Consider the following 14305-nt stretch of genomic DNA (forward strand, 5'->3'; position numbering starts at 1 on the left):
TCAAGCAATAAGTGATTCTCTACAAATTGAATTTAATAGACTAAAAGCTTGAAGTTGTGTACATTGACATCATAACTTCCAACCTCAAGGGCAATGATAATGACACCATGGCGGCTCTAGAAGGCACCCTAGTGTTAAAGGGTACTTCTTCCAACCGAATACTTGTCAATAGAAAAAGATTAGCAAAGATTGACATAATTATCTATTTATGAATGAGATCAAATCCACCGTGTCTTGTTTAAAAATGTTATTTTTTTTATAAATTATATGTTATGTTTTTTTGCTTAATCTATTACATTCTTAATATTATATAGTGATAGTAATTATTTGATTTTTAAATTATGAATTTTTTCAAAGCTTGATTTCATTTTAATTTTCCAAATATGATTATACTATTCTTTATAAATATTAATATAAAAATCATAGTAACTTACAAAAAATTAATTAAACTCATTATAAAATAATTAAAAATAATAATCTATTAACCTCGGTATAACTTAAATGTAAAAAATCTTTTATTTTGATTTAGCATTAAAAAATTCTTTAAAATTTATACCAATAATAAGAATATAAATACCATATCATTAATATGATGGGTTAGTTATAAATTATTTGGCTATTTAATAGCATGTAGCCTAACGTGGTGGAGGAGTTGCCCATAAAGCTATGGAAATTTCAATCATATTTAGAGAAAATCCAGCAAAGATTTTTGTAAATCTAAGTTATAGTTGTTAAGCTTCAAAATTTATGGTGTCTTACACGTTTTTGATAGTGGTGAATCCATTTCCACCATCAAAAACACGATTCAAACACTGTCTCTACAAGATTTTTTGAAATTTTTTTCTGTGGATTCCCGCCAGTTTTGGCCGTTCAGACAATTACTCTGCCTTATTAGACAACTCTATTTAGTAATAAATTATAAAATATTCTAAAAATTTGATAAATATGAGCCCAACCATCCTATTTTCATCCTATTTTCATCGCACCCTATTTTCATCACAGATTAGTTACAAGAAAAAAAAAAAAAACCTTTCCTCCCTGGTCTGATCTTCCCCTAACTCCTTTCCAAATCTTTGTACAACACGTTTTCCATGCTCATCATTTTTGACATTATAAATCTATTTCTGCCTTTATGTGATTCGATCTCCGAACCTCTCACCCACCGGACACGGATCCAAGCAACAGCTCCCGCCTTCACCGAAAGTCCCATCTTTGTAAATCCTTCTCCCGCCTTCAATGGGAATCCATCCCGCTGTCCCAGTCCCCTGGGCGCCGACTTTTTATTTAAGCCTGTGATAGCTCCATCACAGCTCTGAATGCTCTGGACGGCGCACATGCAATTTCCTCGCTATTTCTTGCGGCGGACAATTCATGGCCTCGTCACGGTGCCCTGTTTCTTCGGGCGCCGACTATGGAGGCTATATCAATACCACAAACCCTCCCCATTTCACAACACAGTTCAAGCTTTCAGCGCCTTTCACATTAAAGACGAAATTGAGGTTTCAATTAGGGTTTCGGCATTGACAATAATGGCAGAATTCGAAGATTTCCTGCCAATTATGGCGCAGAAATTGGGAGAGCGCGAATTCATGGCAGAGCTCTGTAACGGTTTCCGTCTTCTGGCAGATCCCCGGTTGGGACTGATAACCTTGGAGAGCTTGAAGAAGAATTCGGGTCTGTTAGGGTTGGATTCCCTGACAGATTCAGAGCTGCGGGCGATGATGCAGGAGGGGGATTTGGACGGCGACGGGGCCCTGAATGAACATGAATTCTGCGTTCTGATGATGAGATTGAGCCCTTCGTTGATGGATGAGGCCTATAAATGGCTGAACAACGCCCTGGAAAATGATTTGGAAGAATTCCCAAATGAGAGATAGTACATGTATTTTCAATTCCGTGTAGGGTTGAAAATGAATTGAGGCATTTATGGAGGTGTATGTAACAGATCTGGTTTACCTATCGGCTTCCAGCGTAGAGGGATAAATTTTATCAAAATTTGGTTTTAATTTCAAAGACTGACAAAGTATCCATCAAATTTAGGGCGTATTTATGTTTTGTTTTAATTGAATATACCCATAAATCTTTGTGCAAATTTATATGAATTTAAAAAAAAAAAATTGAATTAAGGGCGTATTTATGTTTGTTTGAATGGAATACATTTATAAAAATTGTGTGCAAATTTATATGAATTAAAAAATTTATTTGAATCAAGATAAATAAAATTAAAAAGTACTTCAAATCTTTAAAGAATGGAGTTTAGAAGGGATTATACATTGTTTAATTTGTAGTTCAAAAACAGAAGTGATATCAATACATTGAAATTGCTCCATAACAAGGATTGCCATGCGGAAATTAGAAATGCAAATCTTGATTTATTAAATTATTTTTTAAATAAGAAATAAATTTTATATTAATTTATAAAAATTAAAAACATTTTTTTAATTATATATATATATATGAAAATAAAATATTTTTTAAATGGTTTTTGTGTAGTATATATTTTATGGAGTTAAGACAATTTATTTGAAGTTTTGTTGTTAGATTGGAAAACGTAATAACCTCTCTTACGTTCTCTCAAAGTGAACAATCCCAAACAATGATCAAAATGAACAACCCAAGAGTACAATGTATAGTCAAAATGAACAATACCCAAAATTACAATGTATGATCAAAATAAACAGACCCCCATACAATGATGAAAATGAACAATACCCAAGATTACAAAATAAACAATGCCTAGGTACTCCAATGGGTTTAAAGAAGTAATCTCCTCCAAAAAATGACAACATCAAATATAAAAACCAACATATGAAATGAACTCCACAAATTTGCTTTTATAAGTCTCCCAAGAAGTTCATCCCTCTTCATGAAACCATGTGGGACTACATAAAATCACTTCTAATCTCTCAATTAATTAAAGGCCTCATTTTTTTAATTAAAACTATCTTTCACTTTATCGCTGCCCTTATAGTCACTTCATTAAAAATATTAAAATAGCAATAAAGTTAAATCTTTGATATAACTTTATTAATTAATGACTTATCATTATTTTATTTAAAACCACTGAATTGTATAAATGATGAGATAAAAATCAAAATTGAACCCATCGACAATACTAAAAATAGTAACCCTGCCCACTGACATAGTCGGTGCTCAAAATTAACCTACTAAAAATAGTAAGTATTGGAAAACTAGCTCTAAATCATTCTCGAAAAAGGCATCCTGCTCACAATCCCAAGTGAGATCTCAACTAACCATAAAACACTACCAAACTATTGGATTAATTACCTCTAAGGTTCCCTAACCCTAACCGAATAACCTACGGGAGCTGACTGATAGGCTAGGTGTTCACCGACTCCACTAGATAGGAAGGGGACATTGCAGTCTGCCTTTCCAAAATTGCTTGTCTTCAAGCAATCTCAGCTCTGGATGCTACAATATATGTTCGTCTTCCCTTGTGGCATCCTCTACTAGCAAGTTCTTCCATTGGACAAGAAACTCTTTGATGACCCTCTTATGAAGAGTCATCTCTCTAATATCAAGGATGGCCTCTGGAATCAACATCAACTTCCCTTCCTCATCCAACAGTGGCAACTCAAATGACGGAACCATCTTATGACCAAGTGCTTTTTTGAGTTTGAATATATGAAATACATTATGGACCTTGTTGTTGGCTAGTAGCTCAAGTTCATAGGTAACCTCTCCAACCCTCCAAGATACTCTGAATGGTTCATAAAACTCGGGCTTGAGTTTCTTTTCTCCATGCTTCTTGAGAGTGGACCGTCTATATGGATGTGATCTCAAATAAATTATGTCCCCAACCTCAAAAGTGTGCTCTATCCAATGTTGATCAACATACAACTTCTGCTAGTTTTGTGCCTCTTGCAATTTTTCCTTGAGTGACTTCATGATGTCCTAGCTCTCCTGTAGTAAGTATTTTTCCTTAGGCACTCTACTATACCCAAACAATAGATCCATGAAGTTGGGAGATTCATAACCGTATAAATCCATGAATGGTGACTTTCTAATAGGCATGTGATAAGTAGTGTTATAGCAATATTCACCTTGAAGGTGTATCCATTTGATCCAAGCTCTCTGTTGTCCAGAAACATAATTCCCGAGATACCCCTCAAACCATTTCTTCACTATCTCTGTTTTACCATTGTTTGTGGGTGGTAGCTAATGCTAGGAGTGAGCTCAGTCCCACTCAATATGAAGAGATCCTACCAAAGCATACTCAAAAACTTGTTGTCCCTGTCACTAACAATATTTTTGGGCATCTCAGGCAACTTGAAAATCTCAGTGAAAAGTAATTTAGCTACCTGTGTTGTTATATAAATCGTTGAAATGGAAAAGAAGTGTGAAAACTTGGTCAACATGTCAACCACCACATAGATGCAATCTTTACCTAGTACCTTAGGTAGCCTTGTGATGAAATCCATAAATATAGATTCCCATTTTTTATTAGGAATGGGTAGGGCTTAAAGCAGATTCACTGGATAAGTATGCTCATTCTTGTTTTGTTGGCAAGTAAGACACTCTCTCTAACATACTTTAGGACTTCATTCTTAATTCCTTTCCATGTTATCTCTCCTGAATTTGTCTGTATATTTATAGAAATCCAAGTGAGCATCCATAAGTGCACCCTGAAATGACCTCAATATCTTTACCTTAAGTTGTGAAGAAGGCACCAACTAAATTCTACTCTTATACATGATCAACTCGTTTACCACTGCATATCTACCATCAAGAATTATTCATTCCATAACTCTTGTAGCCCATGAATCTTTGGCACACTCTGCTGCAATTAACTCCCTCCAATCGATAGAAATCCCCACCAGGAACATATGTGAGGCCTCCTAGAAAGTGCATCAACAACTGCAATTTTCTTCCCCTTGACATATACAATGTCAAAATCATATGCCCGCAATCTACCGACACACCTCTATTTCCTATCATCTAGATCCTTCTGGTTCATGAAATGTTCAAAGTTGTTATGATCTGCTTTGATGATAAAATTACCCCCAATTAGGAATGGTTTGAATTTAGCTAAGGCATGCATAATGCCAAACATATCTCTATGATAAATTGAATAACTCCTATCCACACCTCTTAATTTTGTACTCTCAAAAGTAATGGGGTGCCTATCTTGCATAAGAATAACTCTTATCCCCTCTCTCAAAGCATCAAACTCCAACTCAAAGGGTTTGGAGAAATATGGTATTGCTAACATAGGGCATGTGGAAATCACCTTCTTGAAGTGATCAAAACACTTTTATGTTGAATCATACCACTCTAAGGCCCCCTTCTTAGTCAAATTTGTGAGCGATGCTACAATTTGTGAAACACCCTTAACAAATCACTTGTAGAAACTGCAAAGACCAAAGAATCCCTGAAGCTAGGTGATATTTGTAGGTGTAAGCCATTCTAGAATAGCCTTGATATTCTCAGGATCTACTCTTACTTCCTCTACACTTATGATATTACCGAGATAAAGAAGCTATGTTGTCCTGAAATCAAATTTAGACTCCTTAACACATGGAGATTCACTCTCTAAGAAACTTAATACCTCCTAAAGATGTTGCATATAATCCTCCCAAGTTTGACTAAAAATCAGGATGTCATTAAAGAATATCGAAAAAAAAAATTCCTCAACTGACTCATAAAGACCTAATTCATACATCTTTGAAAAGTGGTTGGAGCATTCATTAATCCAACGGGCATTACCAAAAAATTGAAATTCCCAAAATTACATCTGAAAACAATCTTCTCAATGCCTGGCTTTAATGTCTGCTCTCCATTAAATGTTGTCCATGGTCGTTTGATCTCCCTTGCACGCTTGCAAAAATGAATGAGAACAACTTGGCTCTTCTTCTTGTGGAAGTTTCTCGTGAATCCTTTTCTCTTCAATTGCTTCTTGAGATGCAGACTCTTCCCTAGTTATAATTCTAAACTTGGACAAGGATATGAAAAAAATATTGTGGTAACTTACTCTCTTTTACCCAACATATTCTTGAGCCTCTTCAAATTTTCTTGTTGGTCTAGAGTTCTTGCCTACAAATGGATTAATACAAGTGGAACTTCTTTACCTGTCAGGCCAGGAGGTAACTCCTCAAAACAATTCATGATATTCATTCAGGTTGGTCTTTATTATACACATGAGGGAGAGACTGTTCATTTCATCTCCCGGTGACTCTTCATCTTTTTTATTATTTATTTACATCAATTACAGTTGTTCACCCAATCTTGATGATTAGATGTCAACATTCCCCCCCCTTAATCTAAAGGGACGTTGGTGAGTCCAAGTATTGTTCTGAATCTTTGAAGCTTTTCTCTTCCAAGTGCTTTGGTGAAAATGTTTGCAATTTGCTCATTAATGGAACAATGGCAGAGATGGATTGTTTTGGCCTCAACATGATGTCGAATCAGATGATATTTAGTATTGATGTGCTTCGTTCAATCATGGAACTTTGGGTTCTTGGCCAAATTTATTGCCGAGGTATTGTCAATCATGAGTGGAGTCGATTGTACTTGTTTTACCTACAAATCTTCAAGAATTTTCTTGAGCCACTCAATTTCTTTTGTTGCCTTAGCCGCTGCCACATATTCTGCCTCTGTTGTGGAATCTGCTGGAACTGATTGTTTGCGTGATCTCCAGGAGAAAGCTCATGACCCAAGACTCATAGCATAAACTGAAGTAGTTACCCCAGTTTCTTTGTCTCCATCGAAGTCTAAATCAGAGTATCCAATCAAGCTGAAGTCGCCCACCTGTGTATACTTGATTCCAAAGTCTTGAGTTCCCTTCAAGTACCTTAGAACTTTTTTCGCAGCAGACCAATGTCCCTCACAAGGTTTTTGCATAAACTTGGAGGATTCCAACAGCAAACGAAATGTCTGGTCTGGTAGTAGTTAGGTAGTTGAGACTTCCTACAAGTTGTCTATACTTTGTTGCATCCTCAAATTCTTTTCCTTCAATGGATGTGAGCTTTAAGTTTTGTTCCATTGGAGTAGTAAGAGGATTGCATTCTGTCATGCCAAACCTATTCAATAGATCTCCAATGCACTTCTTTTGAGAAAGGAATATGGACTTCGGATGTTGAGTTACTTCAATACCAAGATAGTAATGAACATAACCCAAATCAGTCATTTCAAAACCTTTCCTCAATTCCTTCTTTATGGATGCAATGTAGCTTTCATTGTTCCCTGTCATCAAAAGATCATCTACATATACCACAAGATATACATCTGTTTTTCCAACCTTTTTGACAAACAAAGTTTCATCATTAAGATCATAATGTTTGAAATTGAGTTTCAGAAGATGCTCAGTTAGTTTTTCATACCAGGCTCGCGGTGCTTGTTTGAGGCCATACAAGGATTTCACAAGTTGGCATACTTTATGTTCATGTCCTCTCATAGCAAATCCTTCAGGCTGGGACATAAAAACATTCTCTTTTAGATCTCCATTCAAGAAAGCAGTTTTTACATCCATTTGATGGACTTTCCAACCGTTCTGAGCTACTAGGGCAAAGAGTGTCTGGATGGTAGCTCATTTTGCTATGGGGGAAAAAGTCTCCTCATAATCGACCCCTTCCTTTTGTGCAAAACCTTTTGCCACAAGCCTAGCTTTGTGCTTGTCAAGTGAGCCATCAACTTTATATTTGTTCTTGTAGACCCACTTGCAGCTAATTGGTTTGGTTCCTAATGGAGGATCAACCAGCTTCCAAGTGCCATTCTTTATCAGGGCATCATACTCCTTTTGCATCGCTTATTTCCATTCATCATGAGAAGCAACTTCTTTGAAGGAAGTTGGTTCAAAATCTGTAAAAAAATTCAATTCACAATCATAAGAAAGATCCATATCAACACGTGAATCAGAGTCATCTCCATTTTGCTAGTTTGAATTTCTAGTTCCTGTCTTTCCAACTTCATCACGATGAACACTTTCAAGTGTCTTTGTCAGCCACGTTGGGGGACCTTTCTTAGATAGTCCAGGCTGCTCCGTTGATTGAGTTGGGTTTGAATCAAGATTGAGTCTCCCAATTCTATCAATCACATCACTTAAAGTATCATCCGTTGTTGGAGTTTCATGCGGGGGAGAGAGTGCTTCAGAAGAAGATTCCATAGATTGATCTAGTATAGGAATCCCCCCTTCAAGATGTGGAATCTGATTATCAAATTATTGAAATGATTTTTCATTTGCAAATCTATCGAAGTGATCAAGTTGTCGCTCAACAACATTGTCAGTTTTGAATGATTCAATAAATATTACATCTCTAGATACAACAAACTTTTTATTGACTTCATCATAGAGACGGTATGCTTTGGAGGTGTTTGAATACCCCAGGAAGATACACTTACGACTTCTTGCACCAAGTTTGTTTCTATGTACCTTTGGTATCAAGGCATAACAGGTGGAACCAAAGACCCTGAGATGCTTTACCAAAGGAATGTGCCCATACCACATTTCATACGGAGTCTTGTTTTTTATAGCATTAGATGGACATCTATTCTTTATATATACAACACATAGAACTGCGTCAGCCCAAAACATTATTTTTACATTTTTGAAGAACAACATGGAGCGTACCATATTTAAGATTGTCTTATTCATTCTTTCAACTACACCATTCTGTTGGGGATTATAAGGCACATTTGTTTGATGTTTGATCCCATGTTGGCGAAGGTAGTTTTCAAATTCATTTGAAGTGTATTCTTTTCCATTATCAGTGCGAATAGAGCCAATATGAGATTGTGCATCATTTTCAATCCATGTATGAAAGTTCTTGAATGTTTGAAAAGCATCAGATTTGTTCTTCAATAAATAAACCCAACACATTTTGGTGTAGTCATCAATAAATGTCATCATATATTTATTTCCATTTGCAGAAGGAACATGCATTGGACCACATAAATCTTAATGAATGAGTTCAAGTTTTCTATGTGCTCTTGAATGTGAATCATGAAAACGCTGTTTGCTATGCTTTCCTAGAATGCAAGCATCACATTGATTAAGTTTCCAAGGAATTGTAGGCAAACCAGTAACACCATTTTTCTTCAACAAGCAGAGGCTGTCATAGTTCAAATGTCCAAATCTAGCATGCCATAATAAACTTGATGGAAGTGTACCTTCTTCATAATGAGAATTGTATGAGAAATGTTGTGCACGAGCAGAGGTACCCTACAACTTGTGAAGCCTTTCTTCTTCTATCCCCCTCCTGACAAGTGAGTGGTCAGATGCTTTTCTCACCTCAAGCTTGCCATCAAACATATGAATGGAGTGACCTTGCTGGCGGATGTGGACCAAGGACAACAAGTTTCTCTTTAGGTGTGGGAGATATAGAACATGATGCAGAAGAAACTTTGGAAGGCCAGACAATTTAAGCTTGATTGTGCCAAGCCCTGATGGCTTGTGTTTTGATTGGTCTGCAAAGTATACTGCTCCATCAACATTGTCAGTAAATTCCTCAATTCCATGAGTCATGTGGTAAGTTGCTCCTGAATCAAGCAACCAATAATTTTTCCAAGAAGCAAGTGAAGCATTAAATAAGTCTTCATTTACTCAAATCAAGCAACCAATCATTTTTCCAAGAAGTAAGTGAAGCATTAAATAAGTCTTCATTTACTCCAATATTACATTGTGCCACAACATATTGAGCGGATTTAGGTGCTTTAACTTTGTCTGTGTCATTAGTTTTACCTTTGGGTTGGTTTCTTTGCTACTCAATTTTGTCCCAAGGTAACTTGCATGTGGAGGCATCATGTGATCCATTTCTTTTGCAGCGTATGCAGTGCAAATCTGAATTTTCTCCTTGAGAGTGTCTGCCCCCCCTGCCTCTGAAATTTCTTCCTCTTCCTCTTCAACCACCTCTTCCTCTAGAAGAATCTTGAACAAGATTCTTTTCTCTTTGAGCAAGACACACAGCCTCTTCAAAAGATTCAGGGGTTGTCTTCTTTCCAAAAGCTTTCTCTCTTTCAGCAAATTTTTTCACAAGAGAGTCAAAGGTATTAATCTTTGAGATTTCCATTTCCTTGCAATGACTCAAGATAATTGGAGTAAGTAGGATAAAGTGCCTTGAGAAAAGCGATAAGAGGAATATCCAATTCAATCTTCCAATTCAACCTTAGTGGCTTTGATATCATGCATTATAGATTTTACTTCGGATGCAAGAGCAAGAGGATCATTATTTTGTAATTCAAGAGTGAAGAGTTTAATCATGAGTTGAACAACTTCAAGTGCAGAGTGTGAGTCATAGAGTTCCTTCAGATTTTGTAAGGCTTCGAAAGCATTTGAAAATGGCGAAATATGTCAACTCACCTCTTCACTTACAGATGCTGCAATTAATGCATAGGCTTTGCTGTTCTTATTTTCCCAAATGGAAAACTCCTTGTCTGAGGTATGTTGTTGTCGCTCTTTGTCTCCATGTCCAACACACACTCCTTTCCACAACTCATTGAAAAGGAGGGTGTGTTTTATTTTCCGGGACCACTCAGGATAGTTCTCCTTGCCAGTGAGAACTACTCCCACAATAGATATGATTGAATGCATTATAAAATCTGTGTACTGTAAAAAAAATAAATACTTCTAGTGGAGAAAAAAAACACAGTTATGGTGCAAAAATTAAAAAAAAAAAAATTGCACTCTGATATATAGGATAGAGCTTCAGAAAACCACGGAACTTCGAGCTAGAAAACTCCTGCAACATACCAAATCAACGAAAAGCATCCAATCTGAATGCAAAGAGAGGATTATTACCATAGGTGTTTCAGAGTAGATAGATAGGCGTTGTCATCTTTGCAGTGGAATGGATCCAAGTTTAGACCACCATTCCAATCCTAAAACCCCCACAAAACCCTGTCTCAATTCACTACAACAACCCAACATAGATGCTTCAACCCCATCAAGGCGGATCACCAGGCGCATAGCAGCCAACAATGCAGGAAATCCCTCTTCATCAGTCAGGCAAGTAAACGATACCATATTAAATTCCTCTCCATTGGAATCCGTTGAAATTTGTGACGAACCCCAAAAAATAATGAACAGAGAAGAGCTTTTGAAATGCCTCTGCAATGGATTTCTGGGGCGACAAATAACAGTTTTGCGGGGGTATGGAGCGTATTCGAGACAGGTTAGCTGAGAGGTATTTGAGTCAAGCATTCCACACAGCAAAAATGGTGATACCACACAGCAAAAACCGTGGGTTGAGTAGTTGACAATGCGTATGGTGTTGTATGCGGAGTTTGTGCTTGAGACTAGAAGGAGCAACGTTTATGTAAAGCAAAGAAAACGCCGGGTAGCAGCAAGAGGAGAAGCGCTTTTATGTAAAGCAGAGAAAATGTCAGGCAACAGTTGGAGGAGCAGCGATTTTATGACGGGAGGACCAAGAATGGTGATGCCAGTATTCGGTGGGTGGGAAGATGTAGAATCCCTCCACTATACTCTCGTCTTTGCCACAGGGCTCATAATATCAGAAATAAAAAATGCATATGACAATGTACTAACAAAAACAAAGGTGTGAGTTCTGCAAAATAGACATAACATAGGCCAGGAGGGAGTTACAAGGGCAAACTATAATGCCAAATATAGAGCTGGCTCTGATACCATGTCAGGCCCGGAGGTAACTCCTCAAAATAATTCATGATATTCATTCAGGTTGGTCTTTATTATATACATGAGGGAGAGACTGTTCATTTCATCTCCGAGTGACTCTTCATCTTTTAATACATTAAATTATCAATTCGAGACATAGGCTTATGAGATGCAAACACAGTATGTGTAGGACTAAATCCTACTCTATCAAGAAATGCAAACCAATTAACTGGGTAATACATGAGTTCTTCATTTGAATTGACATCTATAGGAATTGCAATTATCAAAGTTGTATGTCATAATATTTCACTTTGTCCCTATGGTCAGAGGGTTTATGTAATAATTATATGTGCAATTCATTAGATATCAATATAAGTGGATACCCCTATAACACACTACTAAACCAAGTATCAAACGAAAAATTCAAGTAATGAATCTAAGGAAACTATTGAAAAATGAATCTATTAATTAATGAAAACAAGGCAATGCATACAAGAGAGAGGAGGCCATGCCTAACTTGGCATACGTTTCTAAAGAAGACTACAATACTAGGAGATAAATGATAACACCATATATAAGAACAATAGTTTTATATTATCATCAACATGTCAAAGTTCAAATTATTACAATATCAACATTCATCAATTCTTCTATTGCTCTCCCTCCTCTCAATCTTGCTAAGCCTTCTTATTTATATCAATTGTAATGTATAGGAAGTAGCGATCCAAGAGACTTGCTCAATCTCCCTTTACATGGATCTCAACAAAATTACAAAGAATAATGCCACTACCTCAAACCAATGGAGATAAAAGGAAGAATATGATCTTCATTGATATAATTGAGAATTTCAAGATGTAGAATGCACAAAATTCTCATCATCACTGGAATCATTGTTCAACCATTGTGGGAAGCTCTCGTTTGGGGCATATTGTTCACTTGGGCTTTGACCAATAGTTGGTGCTATCTTGGTGCAATCTAGAGTTGATTCAAGAGGAGCCACACCATTTCGTAAACCTTATGATTAAAAGCCATGTGGCCAAATTTGTTCTCGAGAAACACACATATGCGAACAAACGATCTATTACCAAATCTACATGCTATAGTTACGTAAACGAAATTTGGTAACGTTATCAAGGAAAACATATCCCATTATTCATAAAAATTCGGAATTTCATAGATACTGACAACATTTTACCTTCTACAACTCTTTGGATGATTGGATGTGAAAATCATGAGTAATGTAGTGTTAAGGATAGTGAGTCGTAAATGTGAAGGAATAAAGAGGCAAAAGAGGTGCACTAATAGTGCAAAAATATGTCAAAATTGGAGCCTAATAGACATTAAGATGTTTAGGTTGACAAAACTATAATGGCTCAATAAACTACTCATTGGCCAAGTTGTGGAGGAAATAGGTCTCAAGCACTAAGTGATTCTCTACAAATTGAATTTAATAGACTAAAAACTTGAAGTTGTGTACATTGACATCATAGCTTCCAACCTCAAGGGCGGTGACAATGACACCATGGCGGCTCTGGAAGGCACCCTAGTGTTAAAGGGTACTTCTTCCAACCAAATACTTGTCAATAGAAAAAAAATAGTAAAGATTGACATAATTATCTATTTATGAATGAGATCAAATCCACTGTGTCTTGTTTCAAAATGTTATTTTTTCTATAAATTATATGTTATGTTTTTATATGTCATTACTATTGCTTAATCTATTACATTCTTAATATTAAATAGTGATAGTAATTATTTGATTTTTAAATTATGAATTTTTTTAGCTTGATTTCATTTTAATTTTCCAAATATGATTATACTATTCTTTATATAATATTAATATAAAAATCATAGTAACTTACAAAAAAATTAATTAAACTCATTATAAAATAATTAAAAATAATAATCTATTAAACTCAGTATAACTTAAATGTAAAAAATCTTTTATTTTGATTTAGCATTAAAAAATTCTTTAAAATTTATACCAATAATAAGAATATAAATACGATATCATCAATATGATATTAATATGATGTGTTAGTTATAAATTATTTGGCTATTTAATAGCGTGTAGCCTAACGAGGTGGAGGAGTTGCCCGGAAAGATATGGAAATTTCGATCATATTTAGAGAAAATCCAGCAAGGATTTTTGTAAATCTAAGTCATAGTTGTTAAACTTCAAAATTTATGGTGTCCTAGACATTTTTGATAGTGGTGAATCCATTTCCACCATCAAAAACATGATTCAAACACTATCTCTACAAGATTTTTTGAAATTTTTTTGCGTGGATTCCGGTCACTTTTGACCGTCCAAGCAATTCATTATAAAATATTCTAAAAATTTGATAGATATGAGCCAAGCCATCCTATTTTCATTACAGATTAGTGAATTATTTGACTTAAAAAACAAACCATCCTTTTCTCCCTTGTCTGATCGTCCCCTAGCTCCTTTCCAAATCTTTATACAAAACGTTTTCCATGCTCGTCATTTTTGACATTATAAATCTATTTCTGCATTCTGTGATTCGATCTCCGAACCTCTCTCCCACCGGACACGGATCCAAGAAACAGCTCCCGCCTTCACCGAAAGTCCCATCTTTGTAAATCCTTCTCCCGCCTTCAACGGGAATCCATCCCACTGTCCCAGTCCCCTGGGCGTCGACTTTTTATTTAAGCCTCTGATGGCTCCATCACAGCTCTGAATGCTCTGGACGGCGC

At 36.0% G+C, this 14305-nt stretch overlaps 1 pseudogene; it reads left to right on the forward strand.

Moving 5' to 3' along the window:
- Positions 1-1171: 1171 nt before the first annotated feature.
- Positions 1172-2034, forward strand: LOC149242338 (calcium-binding protein KIC pseudogene; annotated as a pseudogene).
- The last annotated feature ends 12271 nt before the right edge of the window (positions 2035-14305 follow it).

Source organism: Pinus tabuliformis, chromosome 8, assembly GCF_031772625.1.
Source record: "Pinus tabuliformis cultivar Carrire ecotype Pingquan chromosome 8, CPIR1, whole genome shotgun sequence".
Lineage (NCBI taxonomy): Eukaryota > Viridiplantae > Streptophyta > Pinopsida > Pinales > Pinaceae > Pinus > Pinus tabuliformis.